This window comes from Anser brachyrhynchus (genome assembly GCF_964034855.1).
Source record: "Anser brachyrhynchus genome assembly, chromosome: 7".
NCBI classification, from domain to species: domain Eukaryota; kingdom Metazoa; phylum Chordata; class Aves; order Anseriformes; family Anatidae; genus Anser; species Anser brachyrhynchus.
In genome coordinates, this window is record NC_137701.1 from 31,427,952 (window position 1) to 31,448,735 (window position 20,784).

General features: G+C 42.6%; 1 long non-coding RNA gene across 1 annotated transcript in view; it reads left to right on the forward strand.

The window, feature by feature from the left end:
• The first annotated feature begins 5,574 nt into the window (after window positions 1–5,574).
• The window catches only part of LOC308198615, a 28,351-nt gene continuing 13,141 nt past the window's right edge, over window positions 5,575–20,784 (forward strand). Inside the window, exon 1 of the long non-coding RNA XR_013954060.1 lies at window positions 5,575–7,147. This is a non-coding gene — a long non-coding RNA (uncharacterized lncRNA). The remainder of the gene's footprint in view (window positions 7,148–20,784) is intronic.

The window sequence follows — 20,784 nt, forward strand, 5'->3', positions numbered from 1 at the left end:
TTCCTCTCTGCCTCAGATTTTTTTTTTTCAAAGGCTCCAAACACCATGGGAGCTGGCTGCTTCTGAAGGCAAAGCCTGGCTCACAGTCCTTCCCGACGGATACATCTTGTGTACAATACAACAGCTCCTGCGAGGAGTACCGGTAGCACCACACAGCCAGTCTTGTGTTGTCCTGCTTCATCCAGGTCTGAGGGTTTGTGACAGCTGATATCAGGGAGTTCGCGGAGCTCTGGGAGATGTGGAGAGAATAAATTCCATGGAATGCACTTGTCTTGCTTCTTCATCCATAGCTTCAGACCACACACTGTTTGTCCGTGCAGGACAGCTGTAAACACTGCCTGTGATAGAGCTCTGGCAAAGAGGCCAGTGGTCCTCCAGTGAATCCAGATGGGTCTCAGAGGAGAACAGCTGTGTGTGAACAGGAAGGGAGAGCTTCCTCCTGCCTCTTCCAAAACCTACCACTCAACCGCTAAATAAATCAACATCAGCAATGACTCTTCACAAGGCAGAGTGAGCCAAGCCCAGGCTGGGAGTTTACCTCAGTACATAGTGAAGGGAGTGGAGCCATCTGTAGCAAACTGGGGCTTTCCCAGCACAAAGCTTTAGGGTATCACCAACCTTTTTTTGCTGTGTTTTCATATAGCTTCCTTCCTACTAAAGTTACAGCAACAGCCTGGAGTATATCACCCAGTGGGGATGGGGCACCCAGAGTATAGAGCGGGCACAGTAAAAGTTATCTTCAGCTTCACAGCAGTAAAAACATCAAGCAAAGAGGCTCAGGAAGATTTCATTTTGGTAACACAGGAGGTCTGACCACTCCTCCCGTCACTGTGGAGAGCTGTGGAAGAAAACTTCCACCTTAGAACAGAACCTTAGACATATTTATAGGTTGCAAACAGTTTGCATTTCAGCAAAACCACACTCAAAAAAAAAAAAAAAGAAAAAAGAAGAAAAAAAAGAAAAAAAAAGAAAAAAAAAGAAAAAAAAAGAAAAAAAAAAGAGAGAGAGACCCAAGAAGCCAGAGCATTCCTATCTGTTATTGCCCCAGCAGACAAACAGAAATGTGTTCAGTTTGGCTTCAGACAACATTTTAAGTGATGAAATTGCAGTTCCTCTGGTATCTTCATGGAGCATGGCACTGATTATTCATAACTTTAAAACTGCGCTTGAGGTCTTTTTAGCATGAATGTCTTGTAATCAGCCCCTCAAGCCTCATATCCGGTAATCTCAACTTCATTTTAGGGTGTATAATTACAGGTGCATAGTTCTTGTCATTGTGAGCATAGTTAATTACAGCACTGTCCTCAGCAGGATACAGGGAGTTGGATGGGTTTACTGCATTTTATATGGTATGCTATGGTTTGAATCATAAAGTTAGATTGGAAGGGACCTGGGAGATCTTCTGGTCCAACTCATATAGCTTACGACACTCATGCAATGTGCCAAGGAAGAATTGGGCAATGTACAAAGCAAGGATTAATCTGAGTAAAACCATATTCGCTAAACTATCTGGAGGCGTACATATGAATGGCTGGATAGGATAACCTGGCCTTTTTAGTGCCGTATGGAATGGTCACTAATGTTTGTCTAAAAAAGAGATCAGGACAAATTTTTTCCGAGAAGATATTTTCCTGTTGAAAAACTTTATTTAAAAGAACTACATTTTCCTAGAAATGTCTAGGTTTGGACTGATTCTTGTTTAGAAAGAAGTGTGAAATTCAGAACTCTAAAGCCAAGTATTCTCAAAACGTATCGGTTTAGTGTGCTTGGTTTTTATTTATTTTGAAATTGCTTTTTACCCCTTGTAACTAAGAAGATCATCAGACATGGCTGAGAGATGAAAATTGAACAACAACAACTAAAACAAAACAAACAAACAAAAAACAGTTTTTACTTTATGAATGTGATCTATTTTGCTTTGTCCAGAAGAAAACATTTGTACAGAGGAAGTTTTTTGATCTGCAGATGCTTTCAACTTCCTTCTGTTTGCCTCTGCTGAGAATGACTCTTGCTGCAGATTCACAGAGTGTCATCCTCACTAGGAAGATGAGCTGCAGCAGCTGAAGAACCAACATTTCCTAGCTGGGCACCTCTCAGACTTTGTGTTGGGTTCATACAGGGAGACAGCAGCTTCCAGCCAGGAGAGCAGTTTATGCTGACACTTCCTAATCCTACTTCCTAATCCTAATCCTGTCCTGAGTCATGGTGGTCCATCAAGGTCACGAGGAAATGCTACAGCTGGTATGACACCTGGTTTTGGTTTCCCGTTCAGAAAGCCAGGTTCCCATTCACAGTTGGGTGAGCTTGGGCAAGATCAAAGCAAGGCTTGAGCACAGGCCTCTGGCTTCAACGGAGCATGTGCCATGCAGCTCTCTGGTACCCTTTCTCTGAATTTCACCCCCACAGAATATATTCTGGATTTCACGTACCTACAAATTTACCTTCTAATACATTTCTGGGATGTTTTTGATTTTGAAAGCTCATCAGATTTCACCATCCCTGGCTCCCCATAGGACAACTCTGCAAATGAATATTTAGCCCTTTCTTATTTATTTAGATAAAAGGGAGAGGATGGCACAGGAAGAAGTTCAGACTTTTTTCTTTAAGAGAAAACACATTTTTCCAGCCAGGCTGAAAACTGTTCTTCCTCATGCATCGCAATAAAATTCACATTCAGGCATGGACTACGTTTGGAAAACTTCAGCTGAAAATGTAAATGCTCTAAAACAGAAAAAAAAAAGAAAATATGAGAATGAATAAAAGAGAAGTTTAGCATGGAAACTGTTCTGCAGCCCTCACTATAAAGCACTGCCAGATGCCTTCTCTAAAAGAGCTCATGCAAGCTATTGCTCACATGGTAGTTCCATTGGCCCCTTTAAGTTTATGAACATAAATTAGGGTTACTCGTGTGAGTAAAGCATTGTGGGATCAGACTCCTCTTTTACCCAACTGTGAGCATCTGTAAAAAAAACCTTTTGGGATAAAAGACACAGAAGAACTATAAGACCCTTATGGTTGTCAAATACAATTTCCTTTACTTGCATTTTTTTCTTCCTTTTGGGCTCTGACCTCCATCTGTTTATGGAAATATTTAGATCCCTCTGGTGTATTTTTAGCAGATCGTTTTGCTTTTGCTGCTGCAATATCATTGCATCATCATTCTCTTGTTGCTCAGCTCCGATTCCTTCTTCTTTTTTTTTTTTTTTTTTGTGTGTGTGTGTGTGTGTGTGTGTCTTAAGCTTCAAGCATTCCAGCAGACCAGGAAAAAAAAAAGAAAAAGAAAAAAAAAAAGGAAATGCTATGCTGTGTTTACTCTCTGAATGCTTACATAAAAATGCGTCAAAGTGCACACAAGTACACACACGCAGCGTTGTCATGAGTATAGTGGTGGGCTTTTTCCAGTGATCCTTCCCTTTGTGAATCAGCCTGCCTGAGACATGATGGGATGGTTGCCCTAGAAGATGAGATCTCCGAGCCTTAGAGGTATGTGCTGTGAACAGGTGAAAATTGCAGGTAAGTTACTGTCCTTTGAAACACTTGCTGTCACATTGTCAGACGTAAATACATCCAGTCCTGGCACATTCCCTTTGCCAGTATTCAGACCTGCATGCATATGTATATATCAATCTGTGGCCAGAATACCTTGAATACCTTTTCTTACTTAGATATGGACCCTCCTTTGACAGTACGCTGTACTCCTCCTCCACCATCTGTTTTGTCTTTTTTTTTTTTTTTTTTTTGTCTGTAGACATATCACAACTTGAAATGTTTTCAAAATTAAGAGTCATTTGGGCCTAGTTATTTACAAAGGCAGTGAGAGCACCAACCTGCTGGCAGATATTAAGTTGAGCACCTGCATTCTGGAAACTCAGCTGAGACTCAGCATCTCATTAAATAATCCCTGTTGTCCCCCTCCGTCAGATAACACTCACTGGATTTTACAGCGTCATTACTTACAGTCTGAGGTGACCAGACACTACCCAAGCCCTGGAAGAAGTTTTTAGGTGGACCCCAGTGCAGGTCTAGGTGAGGTCCATGGGGATACAATTAGAGCTGATTGCTGCATAGATGTTTTGGAGACACAAAAAATTATGCCTTCTGGGTGAAAAGTTACAACTTTTTTGAGATAACCTCAGGGAAGCAAATATATGACTTGTCATATGGATTGGATTTCATAACCCTGTATCAGGTGACAAGGTAGAAACGAGAAATATTACTTCACTGGGAGTCTGTGTCATTTTGGGCCTAGCTGTGTTAGTTTTAGGAGAGGCTGATTTGCAAATTGTACATTGATAGACCTGCACTCAGGAGAATGCAGGTTGTATTTGCACTCCTAAGCACAAACCCATGACAAAACAAGCCATGCTCAGCATCTGCTCCTCCTAAATGTCTCAAAACTGTGTTGCCATTTGCAAAATTTTAAACCACAGCAGTCTATTTATCCTCCTTAGGCCTGACAGAGAGTGTGTGATGCCTGCTCTGGACAAATCAAACCATTGAGCCTCTCAAAATGCTTTCATCATCATCATTATTTATTATTATTTATCATCCCTGCCATGTGTTATGTTTTCCACGCACAAAGAACAGGCAGATGTTTTCCATCTGCACGATGTCTTAATTTTAGATCTCAGGGAAAAGAAAAAAAAATGAATAAGGAAAGAAAAAAGAAACCATAAAGAATGCAGAAATGCACAATGTGTCTGGGAGTAGTGCTGACCCCTATGTACAGGTATGCATGTGCACAAGGTCTCTGGAAACAGAGCTGATGGCTTTGCCTTTCCACAGGCTTTCAGCTGCCTTGGGGAAAAGGCTCCTGGGACTGCAGTGGGTGACTTCACCAGAGACAGGTCCCAGGGGAGCTGCACACCATCAGGATGAAAGACCTGGTTAAGAAGTTACATCAAGCCAAAGAGTTGGAATAAACTTGCACAGTCCCAGGGCAGCGTGCAAGACAGCTTCTTGTGAAAACCCTTTTACATCCCTTTGGCCTCTTGCCTCCCTGCAATTTCTCCACCATCGATAGGCCCTATTTTGTCTCCAGTTCCATAAACCATGCTCTCTTTTATTACCTGACTGCTCAGAAAAGCAAAGCTCTTGACTTTCTTCTCCCCACTGAGGCCCAGGTCAAGAGGCACAGGACAATCTGCTGGCAGTAGGAGGTGGTGGAGCCCAGCAGCCTCTCTCAGCTTCAGCACAGCTGTAGTCAACATTGTGTTTGCTGGGAAATTGCAGTTTTGATTAAATGTACATTTTCTTGAAAAGTGTCTTCTTTCCACAGGAATTTTGACTTTTTGATGAAGACCAAAAAGGGTTTGGCCCAAACATTTGGGGGTTTTGAGTCTTTTTTTGGATGACATGGAAGACAAGGCATTCAAAAAGTTCCACATCCAAATTCCAGGGGGAATGGATTTATTTCATTTTTCTTCAGAGTTTTCCCAGAATCCCTCTCTGTTTTCCAATAAATTTCAGTGTTTTATGTGAATGCATAACCTTACCACACTATCTACCAGCAAGGTGAGCAGGCAGGTTACTAAACTGGGCTGAGTGCTGATAGAAAGGTGAAAAGATTTGTACGTTGTGTCAGTCCCCAGAGCAATCAAGTTGCATGAAAGGGAATAATGCATAAATAATAAAAAATGATGGGAACAGAAGCTATATTAATAATAATGCACTATAAATGCACATGGCATTTTACAACCATATTACTAACAGACCATATCAAAGACCATGCAAGAACAGCTCTGTGCCTCTAGGGCATTTGGAACACAGACCAAGATTTTGTCCATAGAAACTGATGTGATACGTGAGGTGACAGTTTAAATTCAGACATCTGGTGAGTTGTGGGGGACGGGGCACTGTGACTCTGGTATTAATAGCATGTTCCCTCCATTCACTAGTTCAAACAAGTTGCCGTGTTGTTATTAGCTTCAGAAAGCAACCAGGCTTGTGAAAAATTAAGCTGTTTTCTTTCTGCTTGACATATTGTCGAAGAACTGAACAGACGCAGTAACAAGTTCAGGCACTCTGAAGTGTTTTGGTTAGTGATTATTGCTATAAAGTCCTCTGTTTCTTCACCCCCACCACCCTCCTTGCCAAAATGAGAATTTGATGACAAGGTAACTTGACTCTGCCTCGCCCTCAAAAAGATAGAAAGATCAAAAATAGCTGTGTGCTTCAGGCTACACAGAAAGCTTGCAAAGAAAATTTACTTGAATGAGTAAAATGGAAATTTGATGCATGGAAGCTCTCACATATGCATTTGACCTGAGAATCATGAGAATCATTTGATGGGGGCAAGGAGGGAGGGAGATGCTTCTTGCTGCTGGTTGTCTTTTTGGTGGATTCACTGCTTTGGGAATTTCTCTTTATTATTTTGCTCCCCAGTAAAGACTGAATTGGTTTAGTTCCAGCCCCAAGGAGTGAGGAAGGAAGAAAATCAGAACAAGTTTTATCTGAACTAAATAATTTTATGAAAGTGGAGGAAAAAAAAAAAAGGGGGTAGGGGGACCATCTCAGTCAAGATGCAAGCGACACCAGGAGAAACCAAAACATATAAGGAAAAAAAAAAAAAGACATACAAAAGTTGTTTTCAAGAATAATTTATTTCATGGGAATTGCACCATCAACTGCTACGTTGTTTTGCAGACATCTTGGTAGATTTTTCTCTCAAGGAATTTCTGAAAGAATAGACTGCTCTGAGGTGTTAGCAAGCCTGACCAGAGGAGGTGTCTCTGACTTTAGGTCTGTTTTGCCAGGTTTCTGAGACACGATGAACCCACGTTCCTCTGCTGTAATGTTGCCTAATCTCTTGCCCTGGCTCCCGACCAGAACCCGCTGCACCATCCTGCCCAGCGTGCCAGGCGTTCTGGCAGCACTGCCCATGTGCAGAGCCCAAGTACAACACAAACACAACACCTCGTTCCCAGCACCTCTCCACTGAACTGAATTTGGGGCTCGATTCTGTTTTCTCTTTGCCCCACCTGCCTCGACAAGCAGAAACACCTCCGCCAGGTGATCCGATGGAGACGGAGGAAACCTGTTTGTCACTTGCCGCCTGGACACCACAAACAGGTGTGGGATTTTCTGATGGGCACCCTGAAGACCTGGGTCTGTGGGCATGCCCATTCCCTCATCCAGATGCTGGAAGGTATGGATGCTGGGAAAGAGGGAGGAGAAGGGTTTATATACTGAACTTGGTTTGGATACTTTAGTTTGATTAGTTTGCTTTGAGATGCAACAAGTCCATCATTTTACAGAAGACAATGGAAATGAAAGCAGCATTTGGAAATATATATACAATTCACACTATCTCCTCCTCTTCCCTTCAGTGTGGAACAGGTTCACCACTCACCCACTTCTTCCTCCTCCCATGCAGCTCCCTTTTAAGCTTCCCCCTGCACGGTGCTGAGCAGAACCTGCTTGGTAAAATGAGGCAGCTGGTAAGCAGTGCCCCCTGCAGAGCCAGTGGGTCTGAAACCTTGCAAAATCAAACTCACCAGCCCTGCCGTGTTGCAGACCTTCAAGCCTGACCTAAGCAGGTGCCTCAGACCAAGAGCCAGAGCTCTCTAAAGGGTCCGAGTGGAGGTAGGCATGGAGGGTGGGAGGCCAACGACAAAAGGAAAGAGCAAGACCCTGGTCATGAGTTTAGCATGTTGAAGACCACATCTCCACCCGTTGCACAGCATCACTTAGTGGCACATCAGCAGGGAACTGACCCTGGAAAGCAGAATTGAAATATTTCAGCCAGTGGGTGATGGTGTACCAGTAAAAATAAATTCCTTGCATTCACTGTCTGTAAAGCTGTACTCAGAAAAGGATGACAAATGTCTTTCTGCACTCATTTCTCTGAGTGCCTCAACTGACATTTAGAAAGCTTTTCTTCTCTTTCCCTCCCATCCCTGATCTTACCCTGTCTCTTTCTTTTTTTCTTTCTTTTTTTTTTTTCTTTTTTTTTTTTTCTTTTTTTTTTAAATTTCCTTTGGAGTTACTTCTTTTGATTCCTTGAGAATGGACTGTGCAGAGGGGGCCAATGGAACCTCTTTCCTGCCCCAGAAAAGGAAAATAATCTGCTTTTTTGATATATGTTGCCTATTTTTCTTTCCTCCCTTCAAACTGGGAGTATCAGTCCCCAGCCCAGCCTTTTGACATGACAGCTTAACGCTGTCCATGAGGTAGAAATTTGTTTATGAGACCTTTGGAATTTCCCACTTCAGTTTACCTTTGACAATGTGGGAGACTAGGAAGGTACAATTCCATCTATTAAGTCTTTCCAAGTGGTGCCATGATGCTGTTTAACCTTTCCTCACAGATGTATAATGCCAGAGCTGTCAACCTGGATAGAGCAAGTCTCTGCATGTACTTAATGTATAGACAGAGACCAGACCTTTACAAGAAAATGTCTGCATAAGCAACTTTGCATTCACCTACTGATGGTTCATTTAACTCTTACTCTCCTGAGATGCATTTTCCCCTCTTTCTACAGAAGTATATATATGCATTTGTGTGTATGTTTATATATATATATGCATGTGTGTGTGTGTATATGTATATAAATACATGTATATAATGTCCTGTTCCCATTACACTTGTTGGGTCACCTGAGGATAACACGTATTGCAGGTCTTTCCTTAACTCTAGTGATGAAGCCCAGGCTTTGATGTTAAAGGTCATAGGTTCATCCCTCTGATAAAATGCTGGTAATATGCAGTGGCATGTGAAAAACTTCACATCTCCTAATGTAGCAAGCACAATGAAGTGATAGAACTTAAATTACTTTTTTTTTTTTTTTTATTGAACAAAGCCCCATTTTGGGGAACACAATTCCACTTACCAACTTATCAATTTGATAAATACAACTCACATGAGCAGGGCTGATTTTTGGAAGAGAGGATTTGTCCTACCCTATATCCCATGACAACAAACCAAAATATCAGCTAATGGCACAGTTCTGGGTTGAGTTTCAGAAGACCTGAAATGTAATCCTGATCTTGCTACTATTTCTGGTGTGAACATGAGTATGTCATTTCGCTTCTCTGTGCATCTTCTTTTCTTGCTGACCTCTGTTTCATCTAGTCTTAGCTTATCTCCTGTTTTGTACGGCAGCTATCACGAGGAGAGTCCTGATATCAGCACCACTCATCAGACTATGATATAGAGCTGCCCAGTAGATATTGGAGTCTCAGCTGGCATGAATGACAGTGGAGGCTGGAGATCAGGTCGAAGGAGTCAAACTGCTTTGTTTGATTCATTTTGCCTTTAAGTGAAATTTCAGGGCCACGTAAAAGCTCTAAGTCTAGAACTGCTCAGATACGTACCCTAAAGCAACTAGATGTTCCTGAGTTGTCATCTGACCAGAAGTTTTTGTTAGACTGGCAGATTACTTGGGTATGAACTAAAACCAGCCACTACAAAGAAAAGTAAATCCATTCCTAGGGAAATCTCAGAATCACTTTTCCATTGTAAAATGGAATAAAAAATAATAAAAAGTTGGTATTACTGAGTTTCTCTAGAATTAGGATTTCTGAAGTCTCAGATACATAGGAATTGGAGCCTTGGTTCTGAAAACATAAAATATTTAATACGGAATTTTTCCTAACCAAATTTATTTCAACAGGGAATTTCTGTGTGAAAAAAAAAAAAAATGCCACTCAGTGCTGATGAAACTCCGTGTATGCTATCCACTGCTACCTAGCTAAGGAAGAAGAATCCTCTTCTGCTACATCACCTTCCTTTCCTAATGAAGACATAGTACTCAATTATTTACAGGTTCACTGAATGAGGTGGTTAGGTAGGAGCTGGGGTGTGACTGAATAGAAGGAGAGAAAGATCTTCGGAGAGGAAATCCCAAAGAAATACCATGCTTTTGGACCACAAGCATGGTATGCATTACTTTCCACATATCAAAGAGTTATGATTATTTTTTACCAAAAGTGGGAGAGAGAATAAGGCAGGGAGCAGAACTAAGATTTTTCTGAAGGAGATAAAGGAAAGACAAAAGTTCCTAACACAAGAAGTTATTGACCTGAAGGCAGGCAGCCTAGGCCAGGGAATGAGAAAGAGAAAGAAGAAAAGCCATTCAAAAGTCGGCATGCCACAGGACCCAGCTGGGGCTTGGCTGGCAGTGATATCACTGCCCTCCCTCCAAATACCAGCCCTGGGTGATGTCATCTCTTTTCCTTTAACACATTCTAACAAACAATACAGTGCAGGGGGAGATTGTTCCTTTTTCTTCGTATTATTATTATTATTTTAATTTCCAAATTAATTTTGTAATAACAGCAATTAAACCCTCCCGTCAGCCAGCCCCTGGGGGGTGATTCTCGTTCTTGTGCAGTGAAACTTTGCTCCTAGAGAACATCATAGCAGGCATGCAATAATCATCCAGAAAAGCACAGCCTGTCATGTCTTATTGCTTAATTATCCATCTCACCTTCTTTCAACCCTCTTCTTACTGTTCCTTGTGTGATGCCTGTTTATTTTATTTCATTTTCCCCAACTGCTCTCCCTCCATGCCTTAAGATTGTGAGAGCTGGAAACATTTTTCCCTTTCATTCTGCTGCTCTGAAGTTCCTCCACCATTGGTCACCACTGACCATTCCCATGAGAAATTACAAGCTCAACACTCTCAGAGAGTTTTTCCCACTTTTAACTTCTTGTGGACAAATTCTAGTAGCTGTAACATCACTACAGCGTCATTTCACCCAGCATAAAACTGGTCTTTCTGTTTTATACCCTCAGAATATAAATGGCTATGCCTCTCAGGAACCTTTCCTGAAAGACAGGAAAATGAATCCAAAGAAACCTAGCATACAGGAGCCCAAAACACAGGATGGAACAGTCTTTAGGAGTTCCTCATCTGCATGTCAGGGGGTTGGCTTTGTAGGGCATGTGCATGTGTGCGATTTTTAATGTTCAGTTGGGTGTGCTTTAAGTCCCCTTGCTCTAAAAGCAGCTTCAGTTTAAGATAGCTGTTAACCTTTGCCAGATGCTGAAACCACAGCCAAGCATCTGAATGGTATCAGAGTGGATCATCCCCTGTTCCTTCCACCCTACTACACCGAGCCAAAAAATCCCTGCAGTTTGCATCATTTTGCTCTTCAGCTCTGGGGAAATGTTCTTCATGGAGGAAAATCTTGGCCTTCAGGTCTTGTCTAAGTAAGGTTCTCAGGACAGTCTGTGAGTAATTTAGAAATGTGAGTCTGAAGTTGAAAAGAGGAAAGAGCTGAATACCTCACCGGAAAGCAGTTTCATTTACATCTCTCTTGAAAAATAGAAATTAGTCTATGACATGGCTGGGGTAAAACTAACACAAATGACTGGTCTGGATCCATGTTCCAAGGTCTCTTTGGTTCTTTGACACTCTTTTTTTCTTGTGCTTTGTCTTTTGCACTAAACTAGGATCCAGAATGGCTGCATTGCAGCTTTTGAGCAGTTCAACTTAGACACCCTTGCCCAGGCTACAGGAAGGGGATAGTCCCTGGCTGAGGAAGCAAACGAGGAAGGTGCCAAATAGAGCTGAGGAAAGCCATTTCACTCAGAGTTCCCATCTGAAGCTTCATAGACAAGCTTCAGAACAGGTGGGAAGATGTGGATAGGATTTGATTTTCCCCTTTCTGATATCTTGGATTTATTTTAGATTAATAAAACAAAACAAAGAGAGAAAACAAAAAATAAAAACAAATGCAAATATCCTTTTCTGTTGAACATAATTTTTAAGATTTTTACCAAATAGGAATTAAAATAAACAGACATTTTTTATACTAACACTTTAAATTCAGTGTAAACCATCTTTAAACACTAATAAAAATACAAAAAGGTAAATTAATTTATTTTTAAATGAAGACCTATTTCCAAGGCAAATAATGGAAAATATAGTGCCCACGGTGGCGTGGCAGAGCCCGCGCGTGGCCAGCCACACAGCAGATGGGTGGCCAGCCCTGGGTGGGATGGGGAGTTCCCAACACTCACATCTGCACCCAAACAGTGCTTTATGAGCAGTGTGGACACGAGCCCGGCCAAGGAACATCACTGGTAATTCCTCCCTCAAACCTACCAAATTTATTTTTTTTCCCTAAGATATGCAAGGTACGTCAAGGCTCGGCTTAGGAAAGGCTTTTAAGAGATCTTTACTGTTCAAGGCAGGCTGCGGTTTCATTATTTTTATTATTTTGGTAGAATGAGTAACAGGAATAATAGTAGCTGAGGGTTGTTTCTCTTCATTGACTCTGTGTTAGGTTTGGAAGCCGTTCGACCAGGACAGTCAAAACACAGACAGGAAATAATCTGTGATAATGTCCAACTGGGGTATCAATTACGGCTTTAGAGTTTCACGTTAAAGGGATACTGTCAGATCAAATTCAAACCAAAAGTTGTGGGTTGCATTTTTCAAATACATACATATGCATATATATATGTGTGTATGAGAGAGAGAGGGGAAGGGAGACTACTAGAAACATTTCCAATTCTTTTTTTTCTTTTTAAGTTAAAAAATGCAATACAATACAAAACAATACAACAAAAAATAAATCTAAAGCAAACATTCTCTTCCCTGCCATGTTTAGAGACTTGACTGCTTGTTGCCCTCAGCCTAGCCTGACCTTACAAGCTCATTGTCTCTGTTTTTAACATCCTCTCTTTAAAGACTCTGGTGGGTGAAGTGACTCTTCCCCCAGAGGTAAGAGGGGAGATGCCTGGTGGCCCTGCAGCAATCACTGGAGCAGGAGAGGGTGCAAGCCTGCACAAAGCTTGGGGAGTGCATCCCCGACCAGGCATGGTGCACCCAAACACAGACACCAGTGAAGCCTTTCCCAGCTCACAGTGGCTGAAAGAAGTGTCCTGTGATGAAAGCCATGGCAGGAGAACCAGAAGGGTGGCGTTTCAGCACAGCTTGGCTCACATGGTCGTGTAGTGTGAATTGGAGAGGGAGGGGATGCTGTACCAACCATTCTTTTGGACGCGGTGGGAGAAAGAGGTGGGACTGATGTTGAGTTTGGTCAAAAACAGCTTCTTTCTGGACATCTGCTGTCAAGTCTCAAAAAGATAAGATGATAACTGTCACTTGCAGTTACACCAAGAGTCACTGGGTGATCCCCAGAAAAAAAAAAAAAAACATGAAAGATTCCTTCGTACTAGGAACACATAATTAAAAAAAAAAACACCATACGCTATCACTCTCCCTCTCCCTCTCCATTTTCTCACCCAAAACTGGCAGAAATATATAGAAGGAAAATCTATTTACCAAATGAGTTTGTGAAACCAAGCTCTGGCAAACATGTGAGAATAAAACTGTGTGTCCAGTCCTGGAGCTGGCACATTAAAAAGAAAACTTGGAGAAAGCTCAAAGAAGAGCTGCCAGAAAGATTTATAGTCTGGAAACATGCTCACCAGTGAGAGGAGAAAGGAGAGCAATTTGTGAGATGGTGCATGGGCTAACAGGTTAATAAGTGATTAGGGGACTTATGGAGTGAAAAACTCTGATATAAAATGAATCTTTGATCTAGCAGCCAGAGGCATGAGCGACTCCATGGGCTGCAGTTTGGAAATCAGCAAAGCCCACAGAGGAAATACGCAGCACGTTTCTGTGCAGAAGAGTAATGCAGCGCAGGGAGAGCTGCACCTCAAGGGACGGGGTGGATTTTCTGTCATTTGGAGCCACAGGATGACAACCCTGGTTCCAGCCCAAACGAACATGAAATATTACATCCCAAGTTAACCACAGGGCCAGATAAACTGGTGAGAGTGATGTCTTCCAGATTGTCGGCCTGAAAAGCCTCTGGGGAGTAACTGTGACCGCCCTGGTGTCCTGGTGTCCTGGCTGTGTGACCTCTCCAAAGCTGGAGAAAAGGATTCGTTTTCTGTGTGTATGAGCAGGAAAGGATGTGTGTATACATGAACAGAGCCACAAGGCAATGCCCACCTCTCTCTCAGGTCACAGCTGGAGCTAGCCTGCACACCAGCATGGCTGAGCGGCACTGAGGAAGCTTCACAAACATTTGGCAGGCATGGAGGCCAAATGGGAGACTTACGAAGAGAGAAATTACATGTACAGCCTTCCTGATAGCTGCTAAACACGGCTAAGCGTGAGATCCTTGGCTTACAGAGAAGGGACCTGAGGCATTGTTCAAGTGAGGTCCTGTGTTGGCATGGTAGAAGTCTTTGGCCTCACATAGTGATTTGCATGGTTTTGGGACCCTGCTAAAGGAAATGAGAGTCATCTTTCAGCTCCAGGGGTTTGATGTACAGGCTGTTAGGGAAAGAAGTTACCAGGCTGAAGGTGAACTGCTAGAACAAGTGAGGGTAAGCATACAGCCACATGTACAATCCTGTGATTTTCAAGTAGGAAAAAGCATCAAAATGAGCTTTTTCTGCTCTTTCTGTTCTCTGAGGGAGCTTTCACCAAGTGGACAAGGTAATGTTGAATGGACAAGGAATGACAAGGTAGCTCTCATTCCTTATAAAGGTTGTGCTACAAAGAAGCTGTAGCTACCCCAGACTCATCTTTCAGACATGTCCATTAAGTGCTGGAGAGGGCTTTCCATCCTTAGGAAACCTTTAAGTCCAGCATGACTGCAAAGCTTGCTCAGTCTTTAAGAAGAATGTGTGAAATTCCAGGGTCGTTCCAGAAAAGCTTAGGTTTTGACCCCAAGATTTGATTATGCTGGAGGATAAAGGAAAACAATTCTTTATACTGTAAAAATAGGTAGGAAAGTAAATTTCCAGACTCCAATGAATAAATTAAAAGTCCGGAGTTTGTTCTGAGATCTGTATGTTCTTCCTTATTCCCTCTTCTCACAGGTAAAATTACAATCTGTGTTGGTCTCTGCAGACAAATCACCCAGCAGCAGCAAATGGGAGAGATTTACACAGGTGATGATGAAACCCAGAACTGAGTTCCAGGATTTCAAGATGTAGCAACTGGACCCAACCAGAGCATGAGGACAGATGTTGTCCATTCCACGTTCCTCTCAGTCCAGGGGAACAACCTCCCAAAACTATTAACTGATGAACGCATTTGAAACCCTGACCTCAAGGCAAAAGGTCACTGCCCCATTGCCTTGCAGTGGAGCTTTCCTGTCCTCAGTGAGGAAGCTTTTTGTCTAAGCTCCCCCTCCTTTCTCTCATTTCCCTCTCTCTCAAGCTTTCTTAGACAGTTCACGTTCCGTGTGACTAGAAACTGGAATGATTAAAAAGGGAGCCTCTGATTATAGTAAAACAAAAAAGCCAGAAGTTGTTTTGTTTTCTCTGAAAGAAAAGGCAGTTGTTGGCCGTTCTTTACAGAGCTGCAGTTTGGACAATTTTTGAGCCTGTTCAGGGCAGAGGAAAGCACATGACAATGTTCAGGGACCATGACCATAGCATAGGACAGTGAGCGGATGCACAGTTGACTGATCCAGACAGCCAGTTCTGCCTTCCTCTGGAGCTGATAAACAGGCCCAAGTGATAATTAAGCCACAAGACTCAAAGACAGATTTTAAGCTATTTTACTTTTTTTTTTTTTTCCTTACTCTTGGCTCAGGTAAAGCTTGATCCCAGATCCATATGAATAGATGTTTGTGGTGTTTCACACAGCCTCAAGGGTCATCCCCAGCAATCCACCTGCTGAACTCGGACACATCCCAGAACTGGTCAACAGAAGGTGTTGCATTTAACCCTTTCCCTGAAGCCAGAGTGCATGTAGGACTGATTTTATCTCTTCTAATTCAGCAGCTAAAATTCAGGCTTCTAGCATAGATCCAGTAACCCTGGAAGCAAATCACCGTATCCAGAGTTGTCTAAAGAAAATGAGACACCATTTCCCTAAGACTTGCTAAAACAGGCACAATCATACTTCAGATGGCTGAAGTGAGAATACAGTGGTAGGTGCATACATCAACTCTAGGTACCAGGAGCAAGGAACTAAAATTGTGTAAATGTTTGATGATAAATGCATTAACATCATATTTAGTTTATCCTCTGGAGAGTAAAGCTGCGGCCTCATTTTCCAAGATAAGGTACCTAAACTGGGGCCCTTATTTCCATGCCTAGAAATCAGATTCAAAGATCCTGAGAACATCTGGGTCTCACTGAGGTCACAGAAAAAGAAAGTGAAGAGGATAGGATCACTTATCACAAACAGGAGGTAAATTAAAGCAACACTTAAAGAAAAAAAGAAAAAAAAAGTAGGGACAAACCTACAGGAGACAATCTGTCTCCCTTTTTTATGATAGAAGGCTCAGCCAGGGGAACAGAAAAGTGACAAATTCCATCTTACTGAAAAGAAATGAATGTTTTGTTTTCATGGGACACTGGGACTCAATGCCACAGGAAGACTGAGATGCCGAGAGCTGAAGGTTTAAGCCATTGCCTAGTTAAGTGCAGCTGGGAATTTTCCCAGTACAGAGGGAGAAAAGTGTCTATCATCACTGGAGACAACCTCATTGTTCAAATGAGCCAACAGTTCCCTATGTCCTCCTGATTTCAGCAGGAGGCATGTACAAATGACCTGACAGAGAAAAACAGAAGAAAGCTCTGAAAGAGAATTTCAGATACCCACCTGGTTTTGCCCGCCTGGTATTCACCCCTTCTTTTATTGTCTGGCACCAGATCCTAAAGCTAGGATCATGATCCCAGAGTGAAAAGGCAAGTAAAAAAGGGGAGTGTCTCCTACAGGAAGGCATAAGGGTGGGAGACGAACCTGGCATCAATAGAAAACTTGGCTTGGATTTTCAAGGAGCTACAGAAATAGCAGACATGTTGTCATTGAAATGTAAGAGGAGGAGGGCAGAGCAAAAATATATAGGTTTTATGGGGTATTTGGAAGATTAGAAGAACAAATAAGTAACACAATGGCTGGATATTGACTCAAAGAATACTTGAACTAGATTTGACTGGCAAACAGTCCCAGTCTCTATTTGCCAACTGCTTGGAATTGTTTGAGCAATGACCTTGAAAAACATACAGCAGATTCAGAGACTGGAAAGCCAGAAGGCTGCACTGCACTGGTCTAATCCGTTCTTCTGCAATAACGACATCCCTCCAATGTCACCTAGCCTCAACTCTGCTAACTTTGTAGGCCAGCAGCAGTGGCTCAGCCACGTTAAGATATTAAACCAGTTTAAATAATTAAGTCCTCCTAAATCTTGAAAGCAGTTTAGCAGATCACATTGCTTTTAAGACACTAAATTCTTAAACCACCTTAACACTGATGGAGGAGCTGAGACCTTACAGCCAACTTAAGAGTTTAAACTCTTAAGACATTTTTCACATGATAAGCCAAATTCAGAATCAATCATAGTGCCCACATTTTTGCCTGGTATCAGTTCAGATGCTTAGCATCTAACTGCATCGCCTCACACCACATTGAGAGACTCAGGGCTGAATGTCTGGTTTAAGTCATTACTTGCTTTGCCAAATCGCTTGAACTGTCTTCCAAGAGCTTTTGTGAATGTTAGTCAACCTTAATCTGTAAAGTTTATCTCCTGCTGCAGATGGTTTTGGTGTGGTATATGGGTGTATTGAGTAAGGTTTTTTAAGTTCAACACAAGTCAAAAACTTCTTATGATAAATACAAATATAAGGTCATACCCAGATCAGATGCAAAACCCTAAGAAAGAGGACTGACCTCCTTTTTTAAGAGAAGAGAAGCTATTGCTGTGCTTTTGCAACTGGAGCAGCACATATACTATTAGGTTTTAAGAATGAAATGAGATGCTGGGGTAGTTAGGAAATTAACTTAATTTTTATCAAACACCAGTCCAGTGAACTCATGTTTCAGCAGAAAGTTTTATGACTGTTCACAAATTACATTTCCCTGGACATACAGCTTCAGAGCTTCTTGTGTGGAGGGAGGGAGGGGGTTACAGGTGGAGCAAAAGAACGTAGAACCAGTTTTTCCCATAGAAATGTGCTCACCTGGAATAAGAAAACCTCCTGTGGTTTAGTGGGATATGATGGCTCCTAAAGCAGTAGCTATCTGTGGTAAAGAAAAATATATATATTTGCCTAAAGCGTAATGTATAAGAACACTGAGTGCATAAAAAGGCTTGTATTACATTTTGGAGGTCTCCATGTCATATAGAGTGAACGATTTGAGGGAGAAAGAGAGGGACTCTCTGAAAGAGTGATTCAGAGCAGACATGCACTCAGGCTATATTTAAATTGGGGAATGCAAAAGCATGCCTGGACAGATCTGGACCATGTGGTTTGGAGAGAGATCTGTGTGTGCACTAGTCCTTTCTGCAGTCCCAGTACTATCATCTCCACAGGAAGAAAACCAAGAATGTGGGCCAGAAGGGAACCAGTGTATTCTCAGGATGGTCCATCAAGAAACAAGGATACCAGTGTGTATTCCTCACACAGAATGCCCCAGAGCATTTCCCACACATACTGCTTATGGAGACAGGACCACCTTCTAGGAATGCTTCACTATTAAAGGGTCTTGGGGCTTAAGATCTAATGAAGGTTGGTCTTCTCCAAGCTGGTTGTAAGCCCATCAGAAGATAAATACTGTGGTCATTTGCAGAGTGCCTCAGCACCAGGCTTTCCACTGCAGGTTCAAGGTGGGAGACAGCAGATGGGAAGAGGCAGAATGGAAGCTCCCAGGAAGAGATATGTGGGAAGGTTTCAGAAACACAGGGGACAGCACTAGTTGTCCTGGGAAGCAATCATTTCAACACACTGACAGCTTGTTCCTGCTACTCTGGGGTCAGTGGTATAGAGCTGATGATCTGGCTGTCCATTTCTTTGAATCATACTTTGCACATTTGTTTAAGAGGAGAGTTAAAGAAAGCCACAGTTAAAAGCAGTTTTGTTTTCTTGAGGTAACAGGTTTGCTCTGTACAAACAGTATCTCTTATCTAATAGCCCTAGAAAGGCATGTAGCGTCAAGCTGATACTGTCTTCATGCTTGGCTTATTTTTGCATTTCAGTCTTGAGATATGCAGGCAACCTGCCATCAGCTGTAAAACCACAAACCCCGATCTGTGATGGGGACTGATAAGAGAAAATATATGAAAACATACTCCTTAGAGCTTGACTCCTTTCCAGGAGGCTCTGGACTGAGATCTGGCATTTGAAAGTGATTGTTCATGCATAAGAAGTAGCATTTTTTGTTTCCTTTTTAAGGCTGCAGGAAAGCTAGAAGAAAAGTGAGTGAACTGGGGGGCGAGGGTGGGGGGCAATCAGCATAATGTTATTAAGTTCCTACCACGACATTAGCAAGTGCAACATCCAGTAGAACAATGGCTTTGACCTGCACAGCTCCCTGTGCTTCCAGGAACCTTCTCTCAACTTCAGAATGAGAGAAAACATCATGTCGGTGGGTTGATGTGATTTACAGGGACAGAAAACAGAACAGAAAGCTGTCAGGTTACACTTTGATGGGCCATTTATCAGACCATCTTTCCCATGCTTGCTTAGTCTGGACAGCCACCTACTGACCCCGTACTTTGGCATCTTCAATATTTCTCTGACTTCCTGCTTCCAAATAATGCTTTGCTTGCTGAGTATAGGAATTAGGTGGCATCCCTTAAATGCAAGCGCCTGCTTGTGATGCTGTAGTCTGTAACATTTCAAGACCAACAGAGATCACCCAGAGTGCCTGGAGTACCTGTGGTGGCTATGGTCGCTGTATGTATGGACTTGGACCAGGGCACAACCATACCTGCCTGCTTCCATCAAGATGTTTGTCAAACTCTGCCCTTTCCTGCAGGGTTTCTGCCTAAAGCCAGAACAGAGGTAAGGGAAGAGGAACTCCTCTGGGTCTATCTGAGTCTGAAAGTAGAAACAGCAGCTACTGCTGCCACTGATGTGTGAAATCTGCTGCCCAGAAGGAAGTCTTTGTAGCTGTTTTGCCTGCCTCCATCTCAAAACATCATATTCATCCACAACTTGAGCTAGGAGGGTATTTCACCACCTGCTTGCAGAGCAGGGCCTGAGAAACACTCCCAGGCTCTTGTGCTGCTACTTCTGAGCAGGCAGCACCACCCCCACTCTCTCCCTTCTCTAATAAACATTATTCAGTCTTTGACTGAGTCCATTTCTTTGTGGGAGCTAGCCCCAGCCATGTGTTGGGAGCAAATCCTATATCCTGGTTGAACTCGTGGCAGTGACCTATCCCCATACTTTGCCTTTCCAAAGTCCTTGGGAGAAGCACCCAGCTGCAAAGCAGTTTAAATGGACAGAGAGCCAACAAGTACTCTAAATGGCTTATCTGATTCTCCAGGGAATCCATCTGGAGCCAAGAGCTTTTCCCCATCTGCGTAACAGTGATTACGCTGCCTACTCACGCTCATACTCCATAAAGCTCTTTTAAAACTCTAACGTAATCCCCTGCCCTTCTATCCAGACTAGGGTAGCAATTCTCTCTGGAGCAAAATCAGCTTGTCAAGAGAGAGCTTCAGCTTACTGGGAACACACCAGAGCCCAGTAGTCAGTCAAAGGGCCTCTACCCAAACAAAACCTTCAAAGCAGAGCTCATGTCCTCTCTCACCAGGTTAAGAAATGAAACAGAGGAGTTTTCCTCTGAGGATGCCCAGGTTACACAAAAACTATTCTGAAGCTTATTACAATCCCATGACTGCTACACCCACGTGGCACTGTCCTGGATCATCTTTTCTGCACAGCCTGAAAGCTTGACTTCACAAATACACGAAGCTATCTTGGGACTGGTGCAGAAGACTGACACCTTCTTCCCACCATATATTGCTTCTGGCACTAAAAGCATGTTCTCAACCTTCTCCACAAGGTGAAGAAGCAGGTGATGGTATCCTGTCCCATATTGGCTCCATTTGGTGGTCCTACATTGAA